The sequence below is a fragment of the Rhipicephalus microplus genome, chromosome 5, assembly GCF_043290135.1.
Source record: "Rhipicephalus microplus isolate Deutch F79 chromosome 5, USDA_Rmic, whole genome shotgun sequence".
Classification (NCBI taxonomy): Eukaryota; Metazoa; Arthropoda; class Arachnida; order Ixodida; family Ixodidae; genus Rhipicephalus; species Rhipicephalus microplus.
The window spans coordinates 218826211-218840301 of record NC_134704.1 but is presented as its reverse complement, the minus strand read 5'-3'; the positions used below and the strand labels follow the sequence as shown (position 1 = coordinate 218840301).

The 14091-nt window shown below is 43.5% G+C and overlaps 1 protein-coding gene across 9 annotated transcripts in view; it reads right to left on the bottom strand.

Moving 5' to 3' along the window:
- Window positions 1-14091, bottom strand: part of LOC119173519 (uncharacterized) — a 264826-nt gene that overhangs the window by 113669 nt on the left and 137066 nt on the right. The gene's annotated exons all lie outside the window — the stretch shown is intronic.

Sequence of the window (14091 nt, the reverse complement as noted above, 5' to 3'; positions counted from 1 at the left end):
TATATTTTTTAGTTCCTTGAGAAGAAAAGCAACAAAAGCCATGCAGTATCACAAAAGCAAAATCACCTACGGAATCTGCTTAACCTCCAAAGCACACGTTAGCGTTTAAAAGGATGCACGGTTGGGTGAGTTGGTGATCACAGATCTCGTGAAGGATCAGTGCGGAAGTGAAACGAAGACCAAAGCAGGGGTAAACAGACAAGACAAGCCCCGACTAGCAATTTTATTGAAAAAACAACATGCACTCTAAACTATTTATAACAAACTTGCATATTATACAAAAATAGGTTCACTAGATCCAAAAATTCTTTATGGAGGTATACTTTTAACACTACATTTATTACAACACTATTTTTTCATTTACATGAAACCCGTTCATAACGAACTATAAAGTGCCGTGAAAACTGGGCATTATATCACTACTTTGCTATATATGGACTAGGCGGTAAAAACGTGTACTTAGCAACCAAGTTGTTCCGTCTGTGCATATTTACTCAAGCACCAACAACCACCTTGATGACAATTGTTAAGCCTTTTCACATATTGAAGCGACGCCTGCTTCATGTTTATGGAGTGAATTAAACCAACCTTAACAATAAACTGACATCATTTCACTGAAGTGTAATACCGCTGCAGGTAGACGATCATTCCTGGCTAATTGTGTGCAGCATGTCACCTACTCGGCTAACATCACTGGAGAGCCGTTGCTGTATACCCTTTGCATGAATTTGAGTGATGTTCGTGCCTGCTTTACTCCGAACAATGCTCAAGGGCAGCGATTTCAGTGTTCGTTCAACGTGAGAAAGACCAACATTCTGTAAGCAATGCACACTTTGCAAAGCTAGACGATATTGCACGACGGTGCACGGCGCACTTCTATGTCACCTAATAAAAAACATGCAGTAGATGCTTCCAGTCAAAGCACTGACACCTCTTGGTGACTACGACACTAACACAGAGAGCTACTTTCGCTTCTATGCAGAGCGACACAGCGAAGGCAAACTTGTGGACCAGCGACAGCAAGGTGTACTAGAGCCACTGTCAATGCGCACAGCTTATGCAGCTTGCGCAGCTGAGCAGATACAGCAAAACCTCACCAAGTCAAAGTCACTGGGACCGTAAGAAATGTTAGGATTAAGTGGATTTTCAAATTAGCTGAATATACAAAAAGTGGGCTGCAAGGAACTTGAAATTATTCATAGTACTTTAATCAGTGCTGGTCGTTGTTAGCTGTGCTGACTAGTTCGTGGCTCCAAAGGTTATGTTTTCCAGAAATACAAGGTCACAGTTCTGTCTCAAACAAGAGGAACACCTCGCGGCTGCAATTGCAAAAAGAACAAATAGAAAAAAAACATGTTGTAATCAACTGAAATGCACACCTGCGAAAAATAAGATATCTCCACTGCAACCCAGTAGTGACATGCGGGCACCGTTTCACCTGCTTCACGCTGCATCAGCACGTCATAATGAGACTATTTGCCCATTCTTTCTAGTAAAATAAAGAATTTAATTATACAGAGTGACAAAATTCACAATGTCCTGGCAGAAAAACATGATTATCGAAAGTTTCAAATTGAGTTTCTGAAATAGGCAAAGCAGGCAAGAATTCTGCCAGCAGTGCAAGTGCAACTGGCACTGTGAGGTTCGCATACATCACAAATTCCGCCAGACTCTCCTTTATTAATTTATTTATATTCCCAGAAAGAATGTGTAAATCTTGACGCGCTGATGTTGCAAGAAACATGCAACATGCTGCCCACGTGTCACCACTGTTTTGCAGTAAAGCACATCTTGTTTTCCACAGGTACACATTTCGGCTGATCACAAGACCATTCCTTTTGCTGAAAGTAACAATGGTGGTATCAGTAGTATCGCTACAGTACGTTGCCTAGTGGCTCTTAAAGGCTCTCGTTACTGCAGTTTTGTGGTAAAATCTGGATAGGGAATTGGCACACTGCACCCAAAGTTTTTTAATTAACCGGAATGGTGCTGACCACCACTTCAAATCATACGCTCAAACTTGCACTGCAAAATACAGCATAACGGAAATACTTCAAGTTAAGCGGCATTTCGAAATAACCATGTTTGAATTAATTAGGTTTTACTGTAGCTGCAAGCGACTTTGACAAGGTTTTCGGCAATAAGCCATGAAGGCATCTTAATACCCTTCCGCCGCCTCGCCTTTGCTCTTTTTATTGCTTACACAAGAAGGCATCGCTGAAATTGCGCAGAAGTCGTACAATAATGGACTGGTCTCTGTCATTGCTGAGAAAACGGGCCTTTTAAAGCGCACTGTGGTATCGACAAGTTGAGAGACAAAGTTAACTCTTATGTGATGAGAAGCTTTGTGGAGCAGGCTTTTTCAATAACACTAGCATTCTTTTTAAGGATAAAAATCAGTTCTTTAGGAAGCAACCGAGGCTTTGAGCATAAACGATTCAGGGGATCACTGCATCAGCCACGAGTCTTTGTCGCTACATGAAAAAGAGGTAACGAATCTTATCAGCTTATAAGATAAAAATCACATTTTTTTAGTGCTTATATGTCGCTGCTCCAACAAAATTTCAGCCGATAGTCAACGCTCGTATTTTCTGTTTACTCCTACTTAGGTGTGCGCACGGGAGGCAGAGGGGGTTGCAAAGCCAACCTCATACATTGACATGATAGGGAGGGGGCCCCTGGACAGGAACCTTGCACACGCCTATGTATGCCCACCCCGCTACACGTTCAAAGCTTGTTACAGTAAAACCTCGTTAATATGTACTCAAGTGCCGCGAACACTGTTAAGTGTACAAATGTAGTATGCATTAATTACCAAGTACCAATTCTTTATGTGCGCTATCGCCACTCAAGAAGGAATAAATACAATGCGACACACCAAATATTGCCATAGTGCCCACCACGCAGCGATTTCTTTCTCTTTTCCAATGATTGGCACTCTCGCACTCTCTCGCACGGTCGTCCGACGGGACGCGGAGGCTGCATCAAAGAGCATTTCGAAACTACTGTGCAGTCCAGGATATGCAGCTGGCGCAGCGACTGGCATAGTGATGAAACGGACATAAGTGGCTGTCTGCAATAAATGTGTACAGTGATCTATCTACTACTTAGCGAAAACATACACAGCTTTTTGAGATGCAGTACGGTCGAAGAGCTGATTGTCTACTGGCTAGTTGAGTGCAGTGCATTGCCTACTTGGCGTACACACCATGCCAGCCACTTGCGCCTATTCTGCTTCAGACCGTGCACAGATGTTGCCAGAAGGCTATTCGATGATGCGAGCTTTCTGCAAGCGATAGCGGTCCTGGCAGCGACTGGAGGTGTGTTAGAGTTGTCGCCTTATGAAAACATCGAATCAAATCAAATCAGTTTTATTTACATCCTGAAGATGTGGGTAAGCTTGGGCGAAAAGCGAAACAATGCACTTGAGGAAAGCTTAATCCCCATATACAAGGCATACAGAAGAGTTGCTCAAGGATGTGATAATGCTATCAAAAAACAACTAGCGCATTACATACCTGAAGAAAAAATACTAACACAAATGCTATCACAAAATCATACCAGCATGTCACAGGAGGAAAAAAAAAGAGAAAGGAGTAAAAATGTTTAATGTAACACTTAGAACCTTGTTTCTACAATATTTATGACTACAATGATACAGGGTATGTGTAGATATTCGTGCCGACATTCAATCATACCGATAGTTGTACAGACAGTCAATCGTTAGAAATAATTTGACCCAATAATTAATCCAAAACTATAGGCAAACATCAAACAAACAAAAGTAATGTAAATATATCTCTCTTCATACAGTACAGCAAATGTGTGTGTGTGTGTGTGTTTTTACGGAGATTGGTTACAGGAAGTGTTTTTTAATATGACATACTACACTTCTCTACTTCTATTTTACTTCTGAGGAGTGTATTTAGCAAGTGAGGCAAACAATACTGTAACATTTGTCGTCCGTATTCAGTTCGGCAAAATGGGATGTTCCAGAAGTCTTGTTTGCGGAGAGAATAGAAAGGGGCATTTCCTCTTAAGTTAGCAAGATTTAAAAGGTCATGCTGATTTTTATCATGCAGTATGCTTGCTGACTCAGTGACTGCAATCCACAGCGCTCCCCTTCGAAAGAGCGAGCTGCAAAGGGCAAGTTTCTGCAAAGCAGAGCACGCTGAACACGGTCCCATAAAACTATCAAGGCGGAAGTGATCGGCACCCCTGCGCGCTCAGGTAGTCAGCGGCCAATAAAAGCGTGCAATAGGCTTAAAGCGACACTATGCCACACACCTAGCTTTTTTTTATCGGAGATGTCATACTGGCATGCTTTTTCGGTGGCCGCCACCTTGCCTTCGGTCTTTGCCAATAGTTACAAAAAAAGGCATTGCCGAAATCGCGCGAAAGTCGGAATAAATAATCGGCCAATTACCTGCTGTTGCAGCAATACAACTGTACACAAATAAAGCAGCGCAAATGTAAAAGATGGCAGCCATCTCGTAATTTCACTCACGATTATTTTCGCTTCCACAACCACCTTGTGGCGCAGCAATGGCGCAAATTAGACAAAAAAAGACCCTTTTGGAGCAGCATGGCACCATAATTTCCTGTTGGCGTAATTGGCGCAATTGGCGCAGGTTTCTCACCCCTATAAAAAAACAAGTTGACGAAACGCTGCGCAACGTCATCCAGCCTTCAAAGAGTAGATGGTCTTCACCGGTGGTCTTAGTGAAGAAGGATGGAACACTATGTTTTTGTGTTGACTATCGGCGCTGTTATCTTTTGTTATCTTTTGTTAGCCCAAAGAAGGACGTATACCCTCTCCCCCGAACAGATGACGCCCTTGATCGACTCCACAACGCAAAATAATTTGATCGACAGACCTCAAAACAAGTTACTGGCAAATCGAAGTACATGAGCGAGACCAAGAAAAGACTACATTCATTACACCAGACACCCTCTTCGAGTTCAAGGTCATGCCCTCTGGTCTTTGCTCAGTGCCTGCAACTTTCCAGTGTGTTATGGACATCGTGCTGGCTGTAGTGGCAAACTTTCCTCGCATAGATGAACGATGTCGTCGTGTTTTCCTAAAGCTCGGAAGAGCGTCTTTGGCACCTTGACGCTCTACTTCAAGCAATCAAGCCCTCCGTACTCACTCTGAAGCCAGAAAAGTGCTGCTTTGCATACGAGGAACTCCTGTTCTTGGGCCACATGATAAGCAAGTTCGGAGTGCGCCCCGATTCGCAAAAGATAACAGCCATCGCTGCATTCCCGTCACTTGCCAACAAGAAGGCCTAATGCAGATTTCTCGACCTGTGCGCCTATAGCAAGTGTTTCGTCAAAAATTATACTCTCATCGCCGAGCAACTTACCAACCTTACATAGATCGATGTCGAGTTCAAGTGGAAAACGCCGAAGGAAAAAGCATTTCAAGAACTGAAACGACTTCTGCAGACGCCGCCAATACTTGTGCACTTTGACAAATACGCCGACACAAAAATCCACACTGACGTAAGCAGTGTAGGCCTCTGAGCCGCCCTGGTGCAGAATATTGATGGGCTTGAAAGGATCATCGGTCATGCGAGCCAGTCGCTAAGGCGAAAGTCAACTATGCCACAACAGAAAAAGAGTGTCTTGCCTTCATCTGGCCTACCTCCAAGTTGCGCCCCGACCTCTACTGCAGACCTTTCGAAGTTGTGAGAGACCACCATGCCCTCTGTTGGCCAGTTACCTTGAAGGATCATTCAAGTCACCTCGCACGATGGAGTCTGCGACTTCATGAATTCGACATCACCGTCGTGTATAAGTCAGGGCAAAGGCACTCTGACGCGGACTGCCTGTCCTGCGCCCCCGTTGACCCACCGCCGCAGGACAAGGATGGCAACGGCTCCTTGAGAACCTTAAGCGTTGACGACTTTGCAGAACAGTGAGCAGACCCTGAATTCAAGGGCCTCGTGGAAAACCTCGACAGCAAGGTTGCCATTGTCCCAAAGGTATTCCAGCGAGGATTGGCGTCAATTTTTTTTGTGCAACGACATCCTCGTCAAGAAAAACTTCTCACCACATAGGGCCAACTACCTCATCGCAGTAGCTGCGGGGTTATGCCCAGAAATTCGGGATGCTCCGGATGATGATCCGACAGACACCCTGGATTTTCCCGCACGCTAGTAAGGATAGAGGAAAAGTACTAGTAGCCCCACCTCACTGCCGACTTCGCACAAACCTGCCGAGGCTTGCCAACAGAAGACATCGCCAACTAGGCCAGCTTGACTTCTGCAGCCCATCACTGCAGCCCATCAAGCCTCCTCATCAGAAGTTCCAGCAATGGCCGCTCGTTCCAGCAAATCGAATCGGCATGTACCTACTGAAACTGTTTCCGGCATCGAATTCTGGAAATAAATGGATCAACGTAGCTACTGACCACTTCACCCACTATGCCGAGACAAAGGCGCTGCCCAAAAGCAGTGCCGCCGAGGCAGCAAAGTTCTTTGTCGAGAACATCGCCCTGCGTCATGGTGCCCCATAGGTCCTAATCCTAATCACTGACAGAGGTACTGCTTTCACTGCGAAGTTAACTCAGGCGGATTTTGGCACACAGCCAGACAAGCCACCGAGGGTGGCAATGCCATGTCCGTTTCTTATTTTCACTTTTGTTTGAATTGGCTTTTGCCCACAAAGGCTCGGTCATGAATGCTCAGCACACACTGTGCATCATTGTTCAAGAACCTTTGCGATTATTGTAGATCTTTCTGTTAAGACTGCATGCAAAACGCGAACACTCGAGATTATTCCAAAGCTTGCGCGACGATCAGTGATAAGGCTGGAATATTCGACAGCCCATGTATAATTGCCGATGCGCTTCGGTGCTTATCCGTTGATCAAAGGCTGACGCTCTGTTCACTGCTATCAGAGCCAATGTCTCGCTTCAATTTGACTTTCCTTTTGCGTGGCCAAAAGTTCGGCCCAATAAACAGTTATACCTGAACACCCATTCTGCTCCCTTCTTCCCTGTCACGACACCGCGACAATATGTTCGTTCATGTCTTTGTAAGAGACACTGATATATAAGACAAATGGGTATAAGAATCAGAAATTTTCAGAATCAGAATTTTTTTTATTATTTCCATAAAATCTGGTTATTGCGATCGAGCATACAGGAGGAGGTTCCAAAGTCAGGGACTGAATTGGAACCTCCTATGCAAGCTAAACATGGAGAAAAATATGACATTGGAATCAGCAGGAAGGAGGAAACATTTCAATGTGCATTTTGAGAACAGCGGGTAAAAAGAATTTTGATACTTATTATACCAAGAAGAAAATATGTGATACACTTGAAATAAATAAAAAGAAAGTTTGCAATATATACAAAAATAAAAATGACACCAAATTATTTTTAGGGGCTGTGCAAACGAAAAGTTATATAGTGTGGTACTGATTGAGAAAGAACTTTTTTAATTCTGTGACAAATGAGCTTAGAGTCATTGATTTTAGGACAGATGGCAATCACTTCCATAGGGAAAATGCACCGAAATGAGCGGTTTGTTTACGGCAGTTAGTTCAGATTCTTGGCAAAATGAAGTTTTTGTGTGAAGCAAATCTTGTGTTGTTAGGGTTAAAAAATGAAGACGGTATGATAGAGATGGGGCATCTACAATTAATGTGCTTGAATAACCAGATGGCTAGATTGTATTTTACTGTGTCGTGTACAGTAAGAATATTATACGCGTAGAGCAACTGTTTGGAACTGCTGTTAGACGAGGTGGAAGTTACTATCTTGATTGCTTTGTTCTTATTTGTCTGTATTGGTGCAAGGTGAGTATCGTAAGTATTACACCATGAAGTGATGCAATCGTTGATATGTGAGTGAATAAATGCATAATATAGTGAAAGGAGAATGGAGTGTGAAAAAAAAGGGCGATATCAAATGAGCATGTGTAAACCATAAGACAGCTTCTTTTTAACATCTAAAACGTGGCTATAGAACTTTAGGTTTTTGTCGAGTCTGACACCTAGGTAAACACAGTCACCTCTAGCATGGATCAAATGATGTGGAATAGAAATTGTAGGAGGGGGTACTAGAGGGCGTTGATATGATGAAAAGACAATGAATTGGGTTTTTTGAAGATTGAACTTTAATTTGGTTAATTTACACCAGTATAATATGTTGCAAAGGTCAGTACTTAATTTATCTATTAGGCAGTCAATGGTTTTGTCGCAGCTAAATATTGTTGTATCGTCAACGTAGAGCAAACATTTACAGGGCATAATATAATTAGGTAGGTTGTTAATATAAATTATAAACAAAAAAGGGCCCAAAATAGACCCTAGTGGTACCCCGTGTTAATAGTTTTCGTTTTGAGTAAGTGCCAGAATAACGACCATTTGGTTTCTATTAAACAGGTAACTACAACTTAGTGACAAAGAGGACCAGTACTTCCAACTGCTTCTAGATTTAGAAAGAGAATCTAATGATTAATAGTACCAAAAGCTTTCTCTAGGTCAACAAAAACTGATCTAGCTAAAGTGTCTTCATTAACAGCTTTTTTTTAGAAATTCAGTAAGAAATAAAGCCAGATCAGTAGAATATCCAGCACCAAAACGAAACTGATAATCAGTAAGAATGCTAAACTTATCGAGGTACCTACTTAAGCGCTGTTCAAGTAATTTTTCAACGACTTTACTAAAAAACAGAAGCACACATATGGGTCAATAGTTCACTACCAATGAACTCCTTTTTAAATACTTTTAAATATTTAAAGATATCAGTGTGCCTAAACTATGGGTTGATAGCAAAATGCATATGTTGTAACCTGCTTATAAGAGATATGCAAAAGACAAGAATTGCTGCCCAGAGCATGGTTCTTATAAAGAGGTTCAACTATACTTTGAAATTTCAAATAATTTAAATTCGACTTAGAGGAGGTTTTCAGAGGCCTAGAATGAGAAGAATCAGAGATAAGAGTTATTGGAGAGTACCCAAGTAACCTGCACTTCGTCGATTACATTGCATTGCTGAGTAACTCAGGGGATGAATTGCAATTCATGATTACTGAATTAGACAAGGAGAGCAGAAATTATTTGGTAGCAAACAAAAGTAATATAGAACAACTTCAGAAGACAAGACCGCTTCGAGATAGGTAGCAGCGCACTTGAAGTTGTGAAAGAGTACATCTACTTGAGACAGGTAGTAACCGCAGAGCTGAACCATGAGATTGAAGTAACTAGATTGAAGAATGAGGTGGAGCACATTCAGCAAGCATTCTCAAATTATGACTGGTAGATTGCTACTATCTCTTATGAGTAAGATATACAACTAAATCTCGATATAAAAAAGTTCACAAATTCCCGGAACAATCGATATAAAGAAAATTTGTTATATGTAGGGCTGGTATGAAAATTCGGGAAATAAATGCACGAATTCAACAAAAGGGGGACTGAAGGCAGAGCTAACTCAAAACACTTATTTAGCGGTAAAAAACTGTCATTATTGTGACAGCAATAATAACACAATAACAAGTTTTTCGTCATCGTCGCCACGTTCGGTAACAAGTCCAAATTGATAACATGCCCGCGCGTATCGTAACTTTTCCGAGCAGGCAAAAGCACGTTAACGCTGCTGAAGCAGAGATCAAATGAGTCGGCCCATCTATATTGCCTGGAAGGCGGGTATTATCCCCCTGCGTGTTAGAACTGCCGTCGAATGCTCAAACGGAAAGGAAATCACCCATCTTGACCGAGCATGAAAAAACGCGAAAAGGTCTGCGAGCAGTTGATTTTATGGGCGCTCACGATCGCTGCTGTGCATGCTCTCTCGGCACGTATATATCTCAGTCAGCTTTCAACGCAAAGAGACTGTGTGAAAAGAGCACTTCCTTCATGGAGCGGCCGCATTCGCTCACCCTCTGCAGCGTTTTGTAAGAGTTCCGCGATATCCGATCCAAAAGAGTTGGCTGTTAGCCTGACCTCGTATAACATTACAATTTTTCGCTATTGCGTTCATTGCATTGCATTCAACACACCGTCATGTTGTTGCCAGGGCTAACCGTGATGCTATGAGCCTGCGAACTCGCGGCACGTCGCAAGACGGAAGCGTGTGACGAATCAACCTCTGAAGATCTGCCATTACTGTTGTCTCGGAGAGTTTCTGTCAATGCCTAATCTGACATCCTGTTGGCAGTGTCGATACGGTAGTCTGGATTAAAAAAAAAGAGCAAGAAAAAAGCAAAAGCTGAACGTCGTCGGGGGACACACCATGCACACGTACACGTGTACGGTGCCTAAAATGACGAGCGAACCACACCGATACTGCCGCAACTACTCGGTAAAGCACTCCACATGTATTGCAGCCCCACATATGTGACTCGAACTAAAATCGTGGCACTGCACACGCAAACGCAGTTTTCTTGTTTTTGTTTTTGGTCTGGAGGGAGGGGGCGTATTGGCACATATGGCAGCAACGCTAGCTCGTGGAACGCAGGCCTGCCTGCCCACCTTGCGCTCTACCGCACGCAATATCGAGCGCTTGCTCTCGCGTGGGCCAGGAGCATGCCGCCGCCGCCGCTTGGCGCTTCGACAATAGCATGCCCGTAAAAGATGCATACTCGAACGAAAATGAAAGAATACAGGGCAACATTCCCAGATTGGACGTGGGGAAAATTCGTTATATCAAGGTTGTCTCCTGCTGTTACTTCGTTACATAGACTTTGCAAATACATGTTTTCAATGGAGCAATGATGGGGAGTAGAAAAACTTCATTATATCGAGGAATTCATTATATGGAGGTTCGTTATAAAGGGGACGCGACATTGGTATCTCAAACAATGGCAAAACGATAGATTTTTTAAAAATCAGGTTTTCAGTTTGAGGAACCCTTCTTCTATCAGATTCCAAAATATCTACACTGAAAACCACGCAGCGGTGCTTCAGAAAATTCGTTTCACCCTCCTAGACAGCAAAACTTTTTCTGGCAACCGCGAGAAAACACTTGATGATCACTTAGGATATAATTACGCCTTAGTTAACTCGATCAGATTACTACAAGTAGACGCTCGGTCTACGAGCGCAGCGCGTCACTGAAGTTGTCTTTAGGTCGAGCTTCGCTGACGGCGAGACTGCGGGCAAGAACGGCGTGCTTCTTTACAAGAACGAAGCAGATCCCTCACTAGCTCTTCAGAACCGCGTACGGGCATTTTACCCATCAGCAGCGGACTCCACAGTCAAGCACGTCACCCCCCTCCCCCCCGTTCGCTGCCAAGGATTGCTTGGAACAGCGGCTAGCAGTTTTGCACGTCGTCACTCAAAAATGCGATACCAAGTGCAGTGCACGCCGTTTTTTTGTCATCCTATCTACACATTTCGCACGTTGTCACCGAACACTGCCGACAAGTGCATCACGCGCATGATACACTGTCCATGCGACAGTGCACTCCTCGGTCATATGCTGTGCTGTCAATAAGCTTTTGTGATGCGACTTAAACGTGCTTAGAGCTGTGCTTGTTGGTATCACATACCTGCCAAGTTCAAGGATTCTGAATCCGGGAGATTTCCGCAACAGGGGGGGGGGAGGGGGTGGCACAAAAAAAAAACAAGGATATAAAAACAAACAAAGAAAACATGGCGAAAAACAAAAGGGGGTGGGACAGGGGCCTCAATCACAAGCGGTCTTATAGTGGCTAGGAGTCGCCGAACACACAAGGGTAGAGTTTTTCACTAAGGTGAGAATCTCGAAGGATCAACGCAACTAGCAGAATCTATTTCAGTTAGAACAACTCGCGTGATGCGTCTTCCTGGGACACACGTGAACGGAGGACACGGCACAGCTTGCTGCCGCAAAAGCGCGGGTCAAATCTGTGCTCACTGCTAGATACTTTTGACATGAACACCAAAACGCGTTTGGCCCCTTTATATTGCGATTGCAATTATATGTACAGTCCAGGCTGTTTTTTGGAGTCGCCACCACCGCCGTCCTTCACCGTACATGTATAGGTATCTATATATATGAACACTCAAAGAAAAAAAAAAAGCCGCCCGCGCTCGGCACTGAGCTCGTCCAATGCGCCGAGGCGTGCTTATCTCTAACGTGTACTTTGCCCCATAGATGGATGCCTGTGCGCTTATTCTTTGATGGGGGAATCTTGTGCCTCCGACTTTCACTGAAACGAAAGCGTTAGTTGCCCGACCCACAAAGGTCACTTCGGTCTCTGCACAGGCCCTTTTTGCAAAAACAGTGCGCTTTTTATACACAGAGAGGTATAACAACTGGGACAGTTGTTAGTTTGCACTCATCTATACCTGTGATTACGTATCGTGCATACTTTTTGTTTAAACAGCGCGTTACGTGTCGAGCAGTAAACATTGTTAGTTCGCTCTCGTCCTGCGAGTATCGTTTTCGTACGTCACTTGTGTGTAAGCAGCACACTGCACGTTTCGATCTGCTTGCCGTTTTCAGTGTTACATTCCAAGTTGTTGCTGTTGCAATTATTGCTTCGCCCTTGCGGTGAAACTAACTTTTTAAAATTTTTTACGTATTTACTGCCTTTAACCTACCACTGCGTCCTTTCGCAGATCGTACATTGATACCGCATTGCCGCAACCGCCGTTTTGTGCGTGGCGGTTACGGCAAATAGTAGTTCATTTTACAATCCCCATGCGCTTGGCTGCGCAACTCGTTTTATGCCATCTACGATAGCATCTGTCGCAGTTTTGTCTGCATAGTTTGCGTAAAGCAGCATTGCTTTGACTGGTTGAGCGCACACTTTCGGGGTTCTGTCAGTTACGTCGTTGCCACACATGATCGTGTCAAGAGTGACCGCGGTTTCGTCTTCAGCGATTGTGGCAACGTCAATCACATGCACTGTAGTGCACCGGTCGCAAGCGTGCTTACGAAGATTTGAGTACGCTGCTCCCGGCCTTCGTTCGACGGTTTTCGTACTAAAGTTCGTATCACCCGTCGCGATTAGGAAATGTGTTCGGACCAGTCAAATTGAGGCCCAATGAGCATAGTGGAATTTTCCTGGGGAATTTCAAGAATTCGTATTTGTCGCGGTTTTGTATCACTGAGATTATACTGTACGTTTACATGAACGCCTCTTAAACTCACTTATTAATAAAATGGTGTAGGTTCAAAAAACCTGGAGCAAATTGAGCTGATTTTTTGTCAATGCGGCCAGATCACACACAGTCTGGGAGATCTTCATGATAACCGTACAACCAGAAAAAATGGTCGAAATCCGGAAGTCTCCTGGCCAATCCGGGAGACTTGGCAGCTATGGTATCGCCACGAGCGTCTATGAATGTTCTGAGACAATGAAAGCCCCATAAATTAGCGCTTCCGCGACCGGCCGTACGATGATGCGTTTCACGCCTAGAGTGGCAAAAAACTATGTGTGAAGCAGGGGCATGAATTTTTATACGCCCGTCCTGCGTCATTAAATACACTGCTAAAAAATTCCTGTGCCACCAGTCTCCTGGCCATAACTATGTTATTTGGAAAATGCATAGGCTGTCATGGCGTGGGATTTTTTTTTTTGATGCAATAAACCTCTCTATATGTAAAAAATATTAGGTGATTATTTGTAATCAAGTACTTAATTATGCTAATGACAGCTTGAACACAAGAAATATGCATAATATTTTCAGTTTACGGTCTTATTCAATTAGAATCTTTTCTGTTATGCTGATCACACCACTCCTTCATACAAAGGGCTTCGTTTGAAATCCATACTTCTTTGTAAATCAAGAAAAAGGGGTTATGAAAAAATAAAGGGCAACAAAGGCACATTGGGCAGGGACGCTTGAGAAGTCAAATATCACAAGACAAACTGAGATTACAATTTTTTTAGGTGAGGTGTTTCAGAGACGTAAAAAGAAGTTGAAACTTTAAATGGAGTTTTGTCAATGCTGTTTTTTGGCATTATGCTGAGCCCCCCTACGAGATTCGATGAACAAATAACTTGTCTTTCATCAAGTATTTATGGTATCGCCTCGAAATTTTTTGATTGATATGTGGGGTTTAACGTCCCAAAACCACCATATGATTATGAGAGACGCCGTTGTGGAGGGCTCCGGAAATCTCGACCACCTGGGGTTCTTTAACGT